The sequence below is a fragment of the Rhinopithecus bieti genome, unplaced genomic scaffold (genome assembly GCF_001698545.2).
Source record: "Rhinopithecus bieti isolate Rb0 unplaced genomic scaffold, ASM169854v2 scaffold_8226, whole genome shotgun sequence".
NCBI lineage: Eukaryota > Metazoa > Chordata > Mammalia > Primates > Cercopithecidae > Rhinopithecus > Rhinopithecus bieti.
The window spans coordinates 1,450,760-1,467,767 of NW_016805992.1; the positions used below are offsets into that span (position 1 = coordinate 1,450,760).

Genomic DNA, 17,008 nt, shown 5'->3' on the forward strand with positions numbered 1-17,008 from the left:
CGAGACCAGCCTGACCAACATGGAGAAACCCCATCTCTACTAAAAATACAAAATTAGCCGGGCATGGTGGCACGCACCTGTCATCCCAGCTACTTGGGAGGCTGAGGCAGGAGAATCTCTTGAACCTGGGAGGTGGAGGTTGCAGTGAGCTGAGATCGTGCCATTGTACTGCCTCCTGGTCAACAAGAGCGAAACTCCGTCTCAAAAAGATAAAATAAAATAAATGTTGGTAAGGGTGTGGACAAATTAGAACACTTGTACACTGTTGTGGGAAATGTTAAATGGCATAGCTATGATGTTAAATGGCATAGCTACTATATAGCGGTTCCTCAAATTAAAAATAGAACTGCCATATGATCCAGCAGTCCCACTTACAGATACATATCCAAAATAATTGAAATCAGGATGTCAAAGAGATACCTGCTGTTTAAAGTAAAATAAAATAATATAAAATAAAGACAGGGTCTTGCTGTGTTGCCCAAGCTGTACTTGAACTCCTGAGTTCAAGCAGTCGTCCCGCGTCAGCCTCCCAAGTAGCTGGAATTACAGGTGTGCCATACCACGACTGGTGATGCCTGCTGTTTAAGTGAGTGTGCTTACCACTACAATAAGCTCTCTCTCAGTGTGGTAGAAAGATCTTGTTCTAAATCCCAGATGAAATGGGTACTTTGAAGGAGGTGTGGCATTCAGGTTTGTTCTTAATGACAGTTAGAAATGGTTTTATAACCACATCCTTTTGTAGAAATGCTTTTGATGCAGAAATGCTTTCAGTGCAGGCTTTGAAAAAGATCACTGTCTGACTCCATGTCTTTAAAAACATTAAGCTAATGAAATGACACCCAGGATCTAAGAGATGCCTGGAAGCTTCCTCAGTCCTCCTCTAGCTTGGTGCCATTTCTTACAGACAGAGAGGAGAGCTATTAAGACACACTACAGCAGACTGTTTTGTAATGATGACATTCTTGCTTCACGTAAATCACCATCTAGAAGCCTCAGTTGGGACTTTGCAGAATGGAATGCATTTCTTAGATAATCAGAAAATGACTTCCTTTGGGAATTCTTCATTTGGGAATTAGAGGATTTTCTATTCTGTTTAACCATTGCATTACGATACCTGGATTCTATTTTAAAATCTTACCTACTTTTTAAAAAATGAGTATTATTTAATGGAAGCTTTCCCCCTGATTGTAAATGAACCTGTGCATTCATTATCGAAAATTAGAGAAAGTATGAAGAAGAAAAGGAAAGTCACCTGTCATCATCCAGCAACGTCCCAGCCTTTTTATGTGTATGATCCCAAAAGTGGGATCCTTACATGTTGTTTTAGTTTTAGTCTTGTTTCTCTTAACGTATTTTACTTTTCTCATATTCATGAATATTCTTTGCAAAGAAGATTTTTCATGGCTGTATAACATTCTCTCATTAGGCATCGTTTACCCATCTCCCTCGTAGAGGCACGTTGGGTGGCTTAAGCGTTTTTGCTGTTATAACTGATGCTGTGGTGAACATTCTTGCACTATTCTTTGCCCCCATCTCTGATCCTTTTCATCAGCAGTTTTCTAGAAATGGGAATTAGCAGTCCAGTCATCTAAACCTTCAGACAACATATCAGTTCTTGAAACTTTAGGCACAGAGCAATCCAAATACTAGCCTTACACTGTGCGTTTTCAGTGATAGACATTTAGAAAGCTGGGGTTTTTGCTTTCCTAATGAAGCTTAATGTTTTCGCTGGCATCCAGGGAAGTGATCTTGAGCTGAGAGCTGTCAGTAAAAAAGCCATTTCTCAGCCAGGCCCTGAGGCTTGGCAGCCCCTTCCGGCAACACAGCCTCCAGGAGGCAGGGTCTGGTGTTATGTAAAGGGCGCCCTCTGCTTGGAGCAACTTGAGAGCAGAGTGAAGAAGTGAGGCATTGGCCGTTGCTTGTCAAAACACTTCCCATCTTCAGAAACCCTGTCTTTCTTCCTGATAGCCACAAAAGCCAGCGTTTCTTAAAACCTGGCTCTGAGTTCGGCATGGAGGCCCTGGGCCTGGCGTGGCGTACCTTGGTTTGCTGCAGAGAGAGAGATGGCAAGGGCAGAGAGCACACACCGCGCATGGCTCTGCATGGCTTTCCAGGAACCGCACTGGCTGGATCACCCTCAGCCACTCTGAATCCGCAGTCCAGAGAGCCTGTACTTACCCGTGCTTTCTGTGAAAGTCATCTTGGCTGTAGGGCGGTTGCAGCATGAAAACACTCTTAACACTTCATGAACATTAGCAGCTGGTTCAATTTCTGACTTGATGCTTCCATTTGGGGTAGTATGGCTATCAGTGCACTCAAGCATGTGTGAAAGACTCACGCAGAGGGTTCAGGGTTGGGGACAGCCCTGCCGCTCCTCAGGAGGCTGGCCACATGACAGTGGTCTGTCTCTGCACTGTAGCTGTAAAAACAGTCTGTGTGGACCCATCTCTAGGGCTTTTTGTTAGGTGCACAAAGCCAAGTGCAGGACAATAGAAGTAATGTGCTAGCCACATTTTTGACTACAGAGGGGAAAGGAATTTCTCTTTATGTTGCTTATAAATGCATGAAAGGAGTCTGCATGGATGAAAGCTACAGAGGTTACTGTGGGGGTGGGGATGCGGACGGGAGAAAGAATTGCCACCTAGGTCTTACTCTTTCTTAATATGTTTGAACTATGAATGTGCTATCTATTGAAAAATAAAATTGTTAAATTTCCTTGAGAAAAGGAGCTGGGTAATCCCTGTAATCCCGGCTACTGGGGAGGGTGAAGTGAGAGGATACTTGAGCCCAGGAGTTCAAGATTACAGTGAGCCAAGATTGTGCCACTGCACTCCAGCCTAGGCAACAGAGCAAGACCTTGTCTCTTAAAAAAAAAAAAACAGTAAAATTAAAATTTTTAAAAATTGAAAAAAGGGAGGAAATGTAAATCTTCCAGCACTTCCTCAGTGTCAGACCTTGAGCTGGACACTTACGTTGTACATGCTCCCGGGTGAGACAGCAGCGTCCTCCCTCTTACAGAGGAGGCACAGAGGGAAATCCAGGCTCTCAGCTAGTCAGAGACTAAGCTGGGATCTGAAAGCCTGGGATCTGAAAGCTTCACCTCTGTCATTCTCCTACATCACTTCTAAAATGCTACCTGCCGTCCTTTTAACTAAATTGTGCAACAGTTTTTTTTCCAGAAATGTTAATACGGAAGATCTGCCTTTAAAATTAGCTTTAAAAAATTAAAAAAATTAGCTAGGTGTGGTGGCACACGCCTGTGATCCCAGCTACTCAGGAGGCTGAGGCAGGAGAATTGCTTGAACCCGGGAGGCAGAGGTTGCAGTGAGCCGAGATTGTGCCACTGTACTCCAGCCTGGGCAACAGAGTGAGATTCTGTCTCAAAAAAATAAAAACAAAACTAGTTTAGAAGAGGTTTGTATCCGTGTGGACCAAGTAGACCCAGATCTGGCCCCACCGTTCACCAGTGACCTTGTGACAGTGAGGACAGTAACAGTGACCTCGTCAGCCCGGTGAGGACAGAAGTCTTTTTTTTTTTTTTTTTTTTTAGACGGAGTCTCGCTCTGTTGCCTGGGCTGGAGTGCAGTGGCCGGATCTCAGCTCACTGCAAGCTCTGCCTCCCGGGTTTATGCCATTCTCCTGCCTCAGCCTCCCCAGTAGCTGGGACTACAGGCACCCGCCACCTCGCCCGGCTAGTTTTTGTATTTTTTAGTAGAGACGGGGTTTCACCATGTTAGCCAGGATGGTCTCGATCTCCTGACCTCGTGATCCGCCCGTCTCGGCCTCCCAAAGTGCTGGGATTACAGGCTTGAGCCACTGCACCCGGCCTAATTCTTTTTTTTTTTTTTTGGAGACAGGGTCTCACTGTGTCACCCAGACTGGAGTGCAGTGCAATGGCACAATCTTGGCTCACTGTAATCTTGAATTCCTGGGCTCAAGTGATCCTCCCACTTCAGCCTCCTGAGTAGCTGGGATTACAGGCGCCACCACCATGCCTGGCTAATTTTTGTATTTTTAGTAGAGACGGGGTTTCACCATTTTGGCCAGGCTGGTCTTGAACTCCTGACCTCAAGTGATCCGCCCAGCTTGGCCTCCCAGAGTTTTATTATTCTTCAAATCAATGTCTCCAAGAATTTGGGGATCAGAGTTTTTAAGGATAGCTTGGTGGGTAGGGGCTCAGGAAGTGGAGATTGCTGATTGGTCGGCTTGGAGATGAAATCATAGGGGTGGAAGTGAGTTTTTCTTGCTATCTTCTGTTCTTGATGGGATCAAAGAGCTGGTTGAGCCAGATTACCTGTCTGTGTGGCGTCAACTACTGCATCAGAACACAGGGTCTGTAAAATATCTCAGGCACAATCTTAGGTTTTATGACAGTGATGTTATTTGTGGGGAGCAATTTGGGGAGGATCAGACTCTTGTAGCTAATTTGTTTGTTCTACAAAGGAAGACTGGTCCCCAGGCAAGAAGGGGGTTTATTTCAGAGAAAGGGCTGTTACCGTCTTTGTTTCAAAGTTGAACTATAAACTGCATTCCTCCCAAGGTTAGTTCGGTCTGCATCCAGGAATGAACAAGGACAGCTTGGAGGTGAGAAGTAAGATGGAGTCATTCAGGTCACCATCATAATTTTCTCAGTTAAAATTTTTGCAGTTTCAGTTCCTCCTGTTGGGTTTTATAATACCTTATTCCTAAGGTGTGGGGCATGAAGATGGGAAAAGAGTGATAACCGCTCTAGCTTCTTTCTGCTGACAGGGAGCATAGTCAGGGTAAGTGTTGACCCAAAGGTAAGAGGAGTGAAACCACTTTGCAGCTGTCTGCCTATACTCAGAGGTTCCTGGTTGGGGTTTGAAGGCCTGTATGACAAAGCCATTAGTATTCTCATCTATAGTTTTAACAAATGAGTCCTAGGATAAAGAGTGAAAGTCCTGGCTTCAGAAGCTTTTGTAGAATTGACCCTAAGCTCTGAGGGACTCAGGTAAATAGCTCCAAGAACCAATCAGACATGGGGTTATTAGCAGAGAGAGATTTGGGTCAGAGGTTGTTAGACAGACAGATTGGGGTAGACAGAAAGGAGGAAATGTAAATATACTCTTCCTTATCTTTTTAGTCTGTTTTCCTAGTCCTAAGACCAGATCAGTTCAGTTAAACAGCTGTTTCCTGTATCAAGAGATGGCATTGCAGATGGGCTGGGCTTCTTTAGTTATAGAGGAGGAAGGCAGTGGCAATTTGACATGTTTTTGTCATCTGTATTACAAAGAAGAAGCTTCAGCTTGCAGGGCCTCAGGAAAAAGGTAGTAACAATTTAATTGAGTCCAAGTCAGAAAAGTGGAAGAAAAAATTGTTTGGGAATTGTAGCCCACAAAGAATTCAGGATTTAGTCCAAATTGCAGAAAATAATAAAAACTCAAGAACAAATCTAACAGCAGGTGTACCATAGTTTTTTGAAACACTTTTTTCTCTCTCTCATCCTTATTTTTATTAAAGACAAATCATAGTAGGACAAGTTTACTTGCAAAATAAGTCATGGTCTTATTATGCTTGGCCTGATTATTTGTATAAAGTAGAGCAAGAATAATTATTTGCCATATAGGCTGTTTTTAAAATTGGCTTTGCTGAAACTTTGTTCCATAAGAAATCTCAGGTTAGACTTTTTTAAAGACTCGAGCCCAGCTATGGATTTATCTACTATACCTGCAAAGATAAACCGGTATGAGTTGGGTGAAATTTTTTCCTCTCATGATCCTAAGATAATTTGGGGCTCCTGGGCCTGTCAGAAAGTGACATTCTTTATTTACCACAGTTCGGGAACCCTGCACAGGGACTCTGTAGACAAGGTATGAGGCCAGCTTTTCCAAGGGATTTCTATTGGCTCTGTTAGTTGACTTTGTTCCTTAAAGCAGTCTGTTTATATTTGAAAATATGTCATTCCAGTTAAAGCCAGCATCTCTAATTGTATCCTATTACAAAAGAAAACAAATTGTTACTGCCCTTGTGCAAATAATTATACTGCCATAAGTTGATAATACTCACAAATAGTTTACAAATTCTGGAGAAATCAGAGAGAAAGCAATATCCTCTAAATTTTGCTCACAGAAGTATACTTTAACTCAATTGCTAAAAGTTGTAAAGAGCTCAAAAGAAAAATCATTTTCTTGACTCTGAAAGGCAAAAGGATTAACAATGTTTAACACATCAGCTCTCCATGAGGATCCTAGAAGTTTTTTTTCCTCCATTCCAGTGGCACAATTTCTAAAGTTATCAGAGACCTGCATTCAAGAGTACCCATTAGAGTAATGTATCTGATTATAAACTGCCTTTTGAAAAGGATAAAACGAAGACAACAATTGTCTGTGGGTAACAAAAGTCTCAGGACAGCCATAGTTAAAGATGCCGTCAACAAGGAAATCTGGTCATCTCTGTGACACACAGTTTAGCGTAACAATTATAATTATTACTGATAACATATACTGAGACATATCAGAATTACAGGAATTTTACACAATTTTGTAACACATACTAATAACATATTTATATGACTATAAACCCAAAGAAAGTTACATACTTTTTTATAGTTGACAGTGCTTCTCCTACATAATTTGAATATACCAAATAAGCCAAATATGTCTCTTGGACTTTAGGGAACTTTTTCTTTTTTTTTAACTTAGAATTTGATCTTGGAAAGTTTGTTAAATATAAAAGGTTTAAAATACTAGATATCACAAAGTAGAATCCCAGGTCACCATAAGTAATTCATTTAGCCAAAATGATAACTCAAACATTTTGTAAAGGGAAAAATCTTTACTCTGATAGAGAGAAGACTCAGCTTTCTAAACAACAAAACCCAATGAAGATAGCGTGAGGCCAACTGAATCTGTCTCTTTTTTTTAATAGTTTACTCCAAAGCCAAACAAAAATCTTCCATTGTCTCTCTCTCTCTCTCAATATTACATAAAAATGTTCTTCAACGGGGAAAACCAAATTTTATCTTGCATTAGTACATCTTTAATGCTAAAGCTAGTTTTGTTGTTGTTGTTGTTGTTGTTGTTTTGAGATGGAGTTTCACTGTTGTCACCCAGGCTGGAGTGCAGTGGCATGATCTTGGCTCACTGCACCCTCCTCTTCCCAAGTTCAAATGATTCTCCTGCCTCCCAAGTAGCTGAGATTACAGGCACCCACCACCATTCCCAGCTAATGTTTGTATTTTTAGTAGGGATGGGGTTTCACCACGTTGGCCAGGCTGGTCTTGAACTCCTGACCCCACATTATCCACCCACCTCAGCCTCCCAAAGTGCTGGGATTACAGGTGTGAGCCACCACTCCCAGCTGAAGTTAGTTTTTAATAAAATTTTACAAACAAATCTATTCAATTTTAGTTTGACTGTAGGGTAACATTTTCATAAACCTTTTATATAACCATTTATAATTGTTTGTTAAAAGAACAAATCAGTGTTCAAAATAAAACCCTATTTTATTTATTTATTATTTTTTCGAGATGGGAGTCTTGCTCCATTGCCAAGGCTGGAGTATAGTGGTGCATTCTCAGCTCACTGCACCTTCTGCCTCCCAAGTTCAAGCAATTCTTCTGCCTCAACCTCCCGAGTAGCTGGGACTACAGGTGTGTGCCACCATGTCCAGCTAATTCTTGTATTTTCAGTAAAGACAGGATTTCACCATATTGACCAGGCTGGTTTCGAACTCCTGACCTCATGAACTGCCTGCCTCAGCCTCCCAAAGTGCTAGGATTACAGGCATGAGCCACCACGCCTGGCATAAAACCCTATTATTTTGATATATGGGCCCAGATTCTGGCCCTGCATCAGTATGCTTTTAATATTTAATTTATGGAAAAATTAAATAATACCCTTTCAATTTTAGCCAGCTTGTTCACACACAAGAGTTCTTCACAAAGTTAATTTTTCACAAACCTACAATTGGCTTAAACTTTCAGTTTTATTTTGTATTTCTTTCAACCAAAAATAATCCTTAAAGTCTCTAAATTAGACAAGATTTTTTTTAAAAAAGCATATTCCCATGTCTTTAAGCAATTTAAATTACATACCAGGTGCAGAGCCTAGAATACAGGACAGAACTGCAGATAAAGTCTGACTCTTTCTGGCATAGCTAGGGGTCATGGCTAACTCCATATGTCCCCAGGCCTTATCTGGAATCTAATGGCTCTAAAGTAGGTAAATTGAACAATTACAAAAGTCACAGAAGCCATTTATGACCTTAAAGCATCCAGCAAAAACCATATCTGATCTGCCTAATACAGACCAAATGTCTGAGTTTTGAAGACAATTTTATTTTATTTCCTCAATAATCTTTAAAACTATCTTTATTTACCAAAGATTACTAATATCACATGAACTAAAATGCATTAGAGTTGCTATTTCTTTGACAAAATGTTTCAGTGCTTGTTTTTTAAGCCAATTAATTACAGCTCTTAAACATCACACACACAATATTATAAATATACAGATCAAAGAATATGCATTAGTTGTTACGATTTTTCATTTGCCGGATTTTTAGGGTTTTTTTCCCCCCATTTTACAAATCTTGTCACAACTCACAGAGACCATCTATGACATGCTTGGACTTTCTGACTTGTCCTATATGTCCCTCTTTCCTGAATAATCAGTCATTCTATTTTAGGACAAGAATTTACCATACAACTCATATAAATTCCTTTTATATGAGAAATTCCTTTCTCATATAAATTTCTTTTTTTTTTTTTTTTTTTTTGAGACGGAGTCTTGCTCTGTCGCCCGCGCTGGAGTGCAGTGGCCGGATCCAGCTCACAGCAAGCGCCGCCTCCCGGGTTTACGCCATTCTCCTGCCTCAGCCTCCGGAGTAGCTGGGACTACAGGCGCCCGCCACCTCGCCAGGCTAGTTTTTTGTAGTTTTAGTAGAGATGGGGTTTCCCCATGTTAGCCAGGATGGTCTCGATCTCCTGACCTCGTGATCCGCCCGTCTCGACCTCCCAAAGTGCTGGGATTACAGGCTTGAGCCACCACGCCCGGCCAAATTTCTTTTTTTATAATCATCCTTACCAAAAATACATCTTTATATCCCTAACTTTTTTCACATATCTCTGTCCCTTACTAAAGTAATTCAAAGGATGATCTCTGAACCAGATGGAAGAGCAGATGGAAGAGCCTGAGGCAGCCCTGTCTAACTTCCAAGCTTCTGCTGACAAGTCCTTCAGGGTTCAGCGAATATGACCAACCAGACAAACTAGGAGTGCCTGATAGACTTCCTTGAGCAATTCCTTTAGACATCTCCTCCACATATACAAACACATACAGCAAAACAAATACGCAAAACACTTTCCAGACAGAGATTCCAGACCAAATCACAAACCAAGAGTATTCCTCCAAACAAGTCCCCTATTATCTGTACAATTAGGGCAGATACCCCATGCGGGGGCTACAAACAGATACCGTGTAATAGAACTAGAGATGCCCCCACGATGGGGCTACAGTTACAGGAAGTCTCCCCAGGACTGTTTCTCTATCGCAGTTAAATCCATACAGCATGGGTTGGCAGCACCCCACCAATAGAGATGGCGCCAGTGTCAGCCCCCAGTCCAAGAGAACTAGGTGGCCACCTGGGCTGGCCTTTGGATCCATCACCAGTGAGGGGGGTTGGGGAGGCAACTGAATCGCTGGCAGATAGCCACAAGAGAGATCACAGATGAGTCCCCATATTTGTAACCTCCCCGCCAACAAGTTCTCCTTGCCTGCAGCCTAGACAGCCAATTTATCCGGACAGGAGAATTGCAATAGAGAAAGAGTAATTCACACAGAGCCAGCTGTGCAGGAGACTGGAGTTTTGTTATTACTCAAATCAGTCTCTCCAAGAATTTGGGGATTGGGGTTTTTAAGGATAATTTGGTGGGCAGGGGCTCTGGAGGTATGGATGGCTGATTGGTCAGCATGGAGATTAAATCATAGCGGGTGGAAGTGAGTTTTTCTTGCTGTCTTCTGTCCCTGAGTGGGATCAAAGAACTGGTTGAATCAGATTACCTCTCTGAGTGGGTCAACTGCTATATTGGAAGGCAGGGTCTGCAAAATATCTCAGGCACTGATCTTAGATTTTACAAGTGCTGTTATTCCCAGGAGCAATGTGGGGAGGTTCACACTCTTGCAGCCAGAGGCTCCGTGGCTCCTAAACCATAATTTCCAGTCTTGTAGCTAATTTGTCCTACAAAGGCAGACTGGTCCCCAGGCAAGAAGGGGTTTATTTCAGGGAAAGAGCTGTTATCTTTATTTCAAACTTGAACTATAAGCCAGGCATGGTGGCTCACACCTGTAATCCCAGCACTTTGGGAAGCTGAGGAAGGCGGATCACTTGAGGCCAGGAGTTTGAGACCAGCCTGGCCAATGTGGTGAAACCCCGCCTCTACTAAAAATACAAAAATTAGCCAGGTGTGGTGGCGCACACCTGTAATCCCAACTACTTGGGAGGCTGAGACAGGAGAATCACTTGAACTTGGGAGGCAGAGATTCCAGTGAGCCGAGATTGCACTACTGCACTCCAACCTTGGTGACAGAGTGAAACTCCATCTTCAAAAACAAACAAACAAACAAAAAAGTTGAACTATAAACTAAATTCCTCCCAAGGTTAGTTCAGCTTGTGCCCAGGAATGAACAAGGACAGCTTGGAGGTAAGAAGCAAGATGGAGTCAGGCCAGATCTCTTTCACTGTCACCATTTTCTGTTATAATTTTTGCAAATGTGGCCTCAGGCCCTGCATCCATAATACTTAGAAATTTGATAAATACTTGTTAAACAGCCAAAATGAATGTCCATGGCAAGAATCGACTATTAGGGATGGTGGTGCACACCTGTAGTCCCAGCTACTCAGGAGGCTGAGGTGGGAGGATCACTTGAACCCAGGAGGTGGAGGCTGCAGCAAGACATGATCGCACCACTGCACTCCAGCCTGGGCAAGAGTGGGACGCTGTCTCAGAAATAAATAGGAGTCCTGACTGTGAGCTATAAAGAGTCCATCTGTGCTATAGGAGGCATCCACACAGCACACACCCACTGCTACCAGCTAAGCAGTTCATGCAGGCTGTGATAGATGACGCTGTTCCTCTCTTTGGACGATTGGGGTTCACTACTACACTGCACAGGTCAGCAACAGCATGTACGGAAATGGGCTGAGGCGGGGAGACTCGTCAGTCCCCTGACATCTGAACATGGCCAACACTATGCCTTTTGTTTCATCCTCAGACTTTGGAGCTATTAGGGATTTAAATATTAATGTGCTGATTTCACTGAGCCCTGGCCTTTCTTTGGTGCCTGACAGGTACACTGTAACGAGAAATTGGATCGTTCGTTCATCCCTCCCCCCTTCCCTCCCTTCTCCAGGGAACAGAGTTTTTGTTCTCGGAGCTTGGGGGAGTGGCTAAGTTCCCCAGCTAGAATCAAGTAACCTTTAGTGCATATGCAAATCCAGCATTTGAAATTTCCGGTTCTCTGTAGCCTTATTATTCTAGAGGGCAGCCAGCTTTCCTTTCATTTCATTTGGGGTCCGCTTCATCTGCTTTGCACCTACTCTGGTATGCAAGCTCGACACAGCCCCAAGGCTGCACCCCAGGAAGGAGCCCACCATGCTCTGAGAGTCATAAAGAAGGAAGGAGACCCTTGGCAGGAGAGAAAGGAAGGCCTGAGGCGGGTTGTGTTTGTGATGCAGATGCTCCTGCCAGCCACGCAGCTCTCTGAAAGGGGGTGGAGCTGAGAAGCGACCCAGCGAGGCTTCTGCAACTAGGGTCGGGAGGATTTCGCCTTCCTGGATGGGTATTGGTTCTCCAGACCTAGCTTTATTAAGTGCCAGCGAGTTACATGCACACAGATCACTCAGATTTCACAGACACCTCCTCACCAGCCCCCAGCAGGACCATGGGAGGAGACTCATGCCGTTAGGCCTCTGTCCCGTGTGTGACATCTGCAGGGAAGGGCACTCCTAGCAACTGTCAGAGGACTAGCATAAACCCTTTTTGCTTCAGGGGTCTCTTCCCAGGTAATGGTCTCGGTCCTCTTTGCACCCTGGCCGGCTGCAGGAGCCTCCTAACTGCTCCCCTCACCCCCCACCCATTCTCCAGAAAGATAATGGCCCGGGCTTGCAGCCTTCCAGTGCTTCCCGTGAAATCCCAGGTCCTTACCACAGTCTGTGCTCTGTGGCCTGGCCCGGCCCCTGCCCATCCTTCCTCTTCAGTCACTTCTCTGATGGCCACATGGCCTATCCCCTCACTTCCCGCAGATGCCAGGGTTCCCTCACCCTCCAGTCCTGGCAGCCCTTCCCTCCCTTTGCTCAACAAGGCGCCCAAGAGCTGTCTGCTCCTGGCTGGTCTCCCCGACCAGACCACAGGCAAGGTTGTTTTCGTTTGCGCCATATCCCTAGCTGCTAAAGCTATGCCTGGCAAGTAGTAGGTGTTCTAGAAAGGTGTGTTGTGTTAATTGATTTGCTTTATGCGACTACTAGAGCCGGCGCCAGAGGAAAAGGCAAGTAGGCAAGATAAAGGAAACTTTTTTACGTAGCCAATGTAAAGAAAGAGGAGGCGAGGTTCACCGGTCTCCGACGGCGGAGGCCGAGGAAGTCGCTCTGGCGTTCTCGGGGGAGGTTCCTGGGTCCGCAGAAGTTTGCGCCGCGCGTCTGCTCGGAGTGGCTTTTATGTCTTGGGCCTGGGAGTGGGAGGGCAGTAGGCGGGACGCAGGCGGGTTGAGGGCCCTGGGGTGGGCGCGGCCAGGTAGGTTTCGGTTTCCTCGGTCGGACGTCATGCTGCGCCTGCGCAGTGGACCTGTGCCTTTCCCGGGCACGGGAAAGTTGATGAAGAACCTGGAAGTACGCCATCTTAGTAACCTTTGTTCTTTGTTTCCCTCTCCCTCCATCCAGACAGTCCAACCTTTTATTGATTATGATGATTGGGGGCGCTGTTGTCTGTCTAGCTGCTTCCTGCTGTTAGGGGGCAGCATCGTGAGGGTCTATGGTTGGCACCTGGACGTAGGAGCATCTGGCTGAAGGCAACGCGGGTGATCTCTTGCACTGGTATTAGATAGGCAACAGTGGTGACGTAGTGGAGGTAGTTGCTAGGAGACGGTATTGTCCGCCGCCGTTTAGATGTAAGGACACCGGTTTGCCTAGTGTCTGGAGTATTGTTTGGTTTTAGTTAAGACTAGGCTGGAGATCAGACACTGGTTTGCCTAGTGCCTTAGGTGCCTAAAGGTCTAAAACAATTATTAGAGGAGATATAAGAAGCAGGTAATAGAATGATAACAGTAATAGAATGATGACAGAATAGTTAGGAAGGAGCCGAGGAAGAGGAGGGCAGGAATAGACTGAAGAGGAAGGCGGAATGAGAGTAAGAGACAGCGGCCGGGTGCGTGGCTCAAGGCTGTAATCCCAGCACTTTGGGAGGCCGAGACGGGCGGATCACGAGGTCAGGAGATCGAGACCATCCTGGCTAATACGGTGAAACCCCATCTCTACTAAAAAATACAAAATCTAGCCGGGCGAGGTGGCGGGCGCCTGTAGTCCCAGCTACTTGGGAGGCTGAGGCAGGAGAATGGCGTAAACCCGGGGGGCGGAGCTTGCAGTGAGCTGAGATCAGGCCACTGCACTCCAGCCTGGGTGACAGAGCGAGACTCCGTCTCAAAAAAAAGAGACAGCTACCCATAAGGCAAGAATGAGAGGGAGTGTGGTAGGTGGGTAGGTGGAAGTGCCAAGGGATGGAAGGAGGGGCAGCCTCAACAATGGTAGGCGGGACCGAGGAGGAGGGCGGAACTACAGCGGAAGCGGGAGGGGGAGGTGGAGCAGAAGCAGGAGGGGAGGTGGAGTATATGGCGGGAGTGGAAGAGGGGGGAAGCTGACACGGCGAGTCAGACTGGAAAGATGACTCTTTCTTTTATGACTTTGCTGAGTCCACGCCTTAGCCAACTTGACTTGGGCCAAGGAACATTGGCTACACCAACTCTGGTCGAGAACACAAGTCTTAAAACTTTTGTATATAATACTTGCTTAAGCGCTGGCAGAAATTACTGAGGTCGATTAAAATGTTACGGTCTAGGGTGCCTTCAGGTGGCCGAGACTGGTTGTCTAACTTATATTGTGGCCACGTCACAGTGGAGAGGAAAATCAGTTGCTTTTGTTTAAGATCTTACTCTACTTGTAAAGTTTTGAGATTAGTTAGAAGACACCCTAAAGGGGAGTCTCTAGGTATTTTGGATTGGGGGTTTCCCATTGCCTTCCTCTCGCCAATAGGCGGAAATGGAAACCGAACTCTACCTGGCTACAAAGCGTCCTTTGGAGCCACTAGAGACCGGTGGGAGGCTCCTGGAGCCAGAATGGAGACTACCTCCAGGCGGACGTCTCCGTCCTGGACGGGTCTCCCACGGAACGGAATGGAGTTCCTTTGGGCAGACGTCTCTGCCTTTGGAAACTCCCGTGGGTCACCTGGTGACCGGAAAAAAAAACCTTGGGCCTGCGCAGGACTTCTGGCCAAGGAGTATGAGAGGGAGGCAAGAGGTACTCACCCCTAGGAGACTTGGAGGTGTGGAAAGCGATGTCTAGGTCCTGGTCCGTCCGTGGTGTGGGAGGAGGAGGCTCCTCGGACCTTGGGGGGGCCTGAGGGGTCTCCCTGGGTTTTAGCACCACCTGATTTGCTTTATGGGACTACTAGAGCCGGCGCCAGAGGAAAAGGCAAGTAGGCAAGATAAAAAAAGGAAACTTTATTACGTAGCCAATGTAAAGAAAGAGGAGACAGGGTTCACTGGTCTCCGGAGGCGGAGGCTGAGGAAGTCGCTCTGGCGTTCTCGGGCGAGGTTCCTGGGTCTGCATATGAGGGGCTGAGGAAGTTCGCGCCACGCGTCTGCTCTGAGCGGCTTTTATGTCTTGGGCCTGGGAGTGGGGGGGCAGTAGGCGGGACGCAGGCGGGTCGAGGGCCCTGCAGTGGGCGCAGCCAGGTAGGTTTTGGTTACCTCAGTCAGACGTCATGCTACGCCTGCACAGTTGACCTGTGCCTTTCCCGGCGCGGGAAAGTTGATGATGAAGAACCCGGAAGTACACCATCTTAGTCACCTTTGTTCTTTGTTTCCCTCTCCCTCCGTCCAGTCATTAATGTGTAAATACGGACTCCCCCTCCTCAGTCACTGAGGCATGTGAGAGTTGGTTGTGCCTTTGGTTTTTGTTTTTTGAGTCTCGCTGTGTTGCCCAGGCTGAAGTATAGTGGTCCATCCTTGGCTCACTGCAACCTCCGCCTCCCATGTTTAAGTGATTCTCCTGCCTCAGCCTCCCAAATAGCTGGGATTACAGACATGCGCCACCATGCCCAGCTAGATTGTGCCTTTGTTAGGTTCTCTGTGACTTTTGTCCACCACGTCATTCCTGAAAGAAATCTTTTTTTTTTAATTATAAGAATTACTAAAACTAGCTCGGCACTGTGGCGCGCAGTCTTTGTCTCGGCTAATCGAGAGGCTGAGGCTGGAGGTTCACTCGACCCCAGCCTGAGCAACATAGCAAGACCCTGTGTCCAAAGGAAAAAAAAAAAAGGCAAAATCAGAATTACCAGAACTGATTTCACATGTGTAGGTAGCAGATGGTGGCCATGAAATTCAGGTCTGTCTGAAGGCTGTGAGGCCTGGTACAAAACTGTGTTAAGGCCAGCGCAAGGCCCTGGCAGGCTCCTGAGTGGCTGGACTGGAAGAGATGCCAAGTTCATGGCCTCCTGACTCCACCCAGCACTCCCTGGGCCCAGCGACATTCCTTCCTGAAGCCTGAAACTTCACCTCCACCTGAGGAAGCCATCTGCCTGGGGACAGGTTCTTGCAAAAACGAAAAGTCATTTCCAGAGGCAATTAATTCTTTGAAAATATGTCAGACTGGCTGGGCGCAGTGGCTCAAGCCTGTAATCCCAGCACTTTGGGAGGCCGAGACGGGCAGATCACAAAGCTACAGGAGATCGCAGACCTCCTGGCCCCCTAACACAGTGAACCCCGTCTCTACTAAAATACAAAACTAGGCCGCGCAGATGGGCTGGTGCCCTGTAGTCCCAGCGCTACCGGAGGCCTGAGGCAGGAGTTGAATGGCGGTAAACCCGGGAGGCGGAGCCTTGCAGTGAGCCTGAATCCGGCACTGCACTCCAGGCCCGGGTGACAGAGCCCAGACTCCGCTCTCCAAAAAAAAAAAAAAAAAGTCAGATTTTTGGTACAAAATCATGGTTTCCACATTGGCTTCATGCTCGGTGCTTTATGAGGAAAAAAACCCTTTTCTCTGTGGTTGTGTTCATTGTATTGTAAACCAATCATAGATTATTTTAAGGTTTTGAGTTAGAGTGTTTATCCAGTTTTATGAGGGAAGTAACGGAATTCCACGATGAGAAAAATGGGGTATTTCCTGCAGGGCTCGGGGTTGCAGGAGCAGCAGGTAACCTGATTCATTAACCTGAGCCCAGCAGGATTGGTGGGGGTGATGGGGACACAGATTAGGGGACTCCACTCAGGCACAGGACCCCCCGGCAGAACATGCCCCGGTGCTCCTAGACGTGGGCCCTTGCAGACTTTCTGAGGCCTCGGTTTCCTCATCTTACCAAGGTGTGACCCCAACCATCATCTCCTGAACGTTTTGGCCACAGAGCTCTGGGCAGGCTTCCACCATGACCCCATTTTGGAGATGGGGAGTTGCCGCAGCCACACTGCTGCTCAGTGGTAGAATCAGCATCTGACCCAGGCCACCTGCTCCAGAGGCCCTGCTCTTAGCCAGCAGCTCGGACCCCAGTCATGTGGGGCTATTTATTTATTTTTAAGATAGAGTCTCCCAGGCTCTATCTAAGATAGAGCACTCCCAGAGTGCAGTGGCGCAATCCCGGCTCACTGCAACCTCCACCTCCTGAGTTCAAGCAATTCTCCTGCCTCAGCCTCCCGAGCAGCTGGGATTATACACGTGCACCACCATGCCCAGCTAATTTTTGTATTTTAAGTAGAAATAGAGTTTTGCCATGTTGGCCAGGCTA

The 17,008-nt window shown here is 46.2% G+C and overlaps 1 protein-coding gene across 1 annotated transcript in view; it reads left to right on the plus strand.

The window, feature by feature from the left end:
• Positions 1-17,008, plus strand: part of PMM2 (phosphomannomutase 2) — a 38,638-nt gene that overhangs the window by 19,475 nt on the left and 2,155 nt on the right. The gene's annotated exons all lie outside the window — the stretch shown is intronic.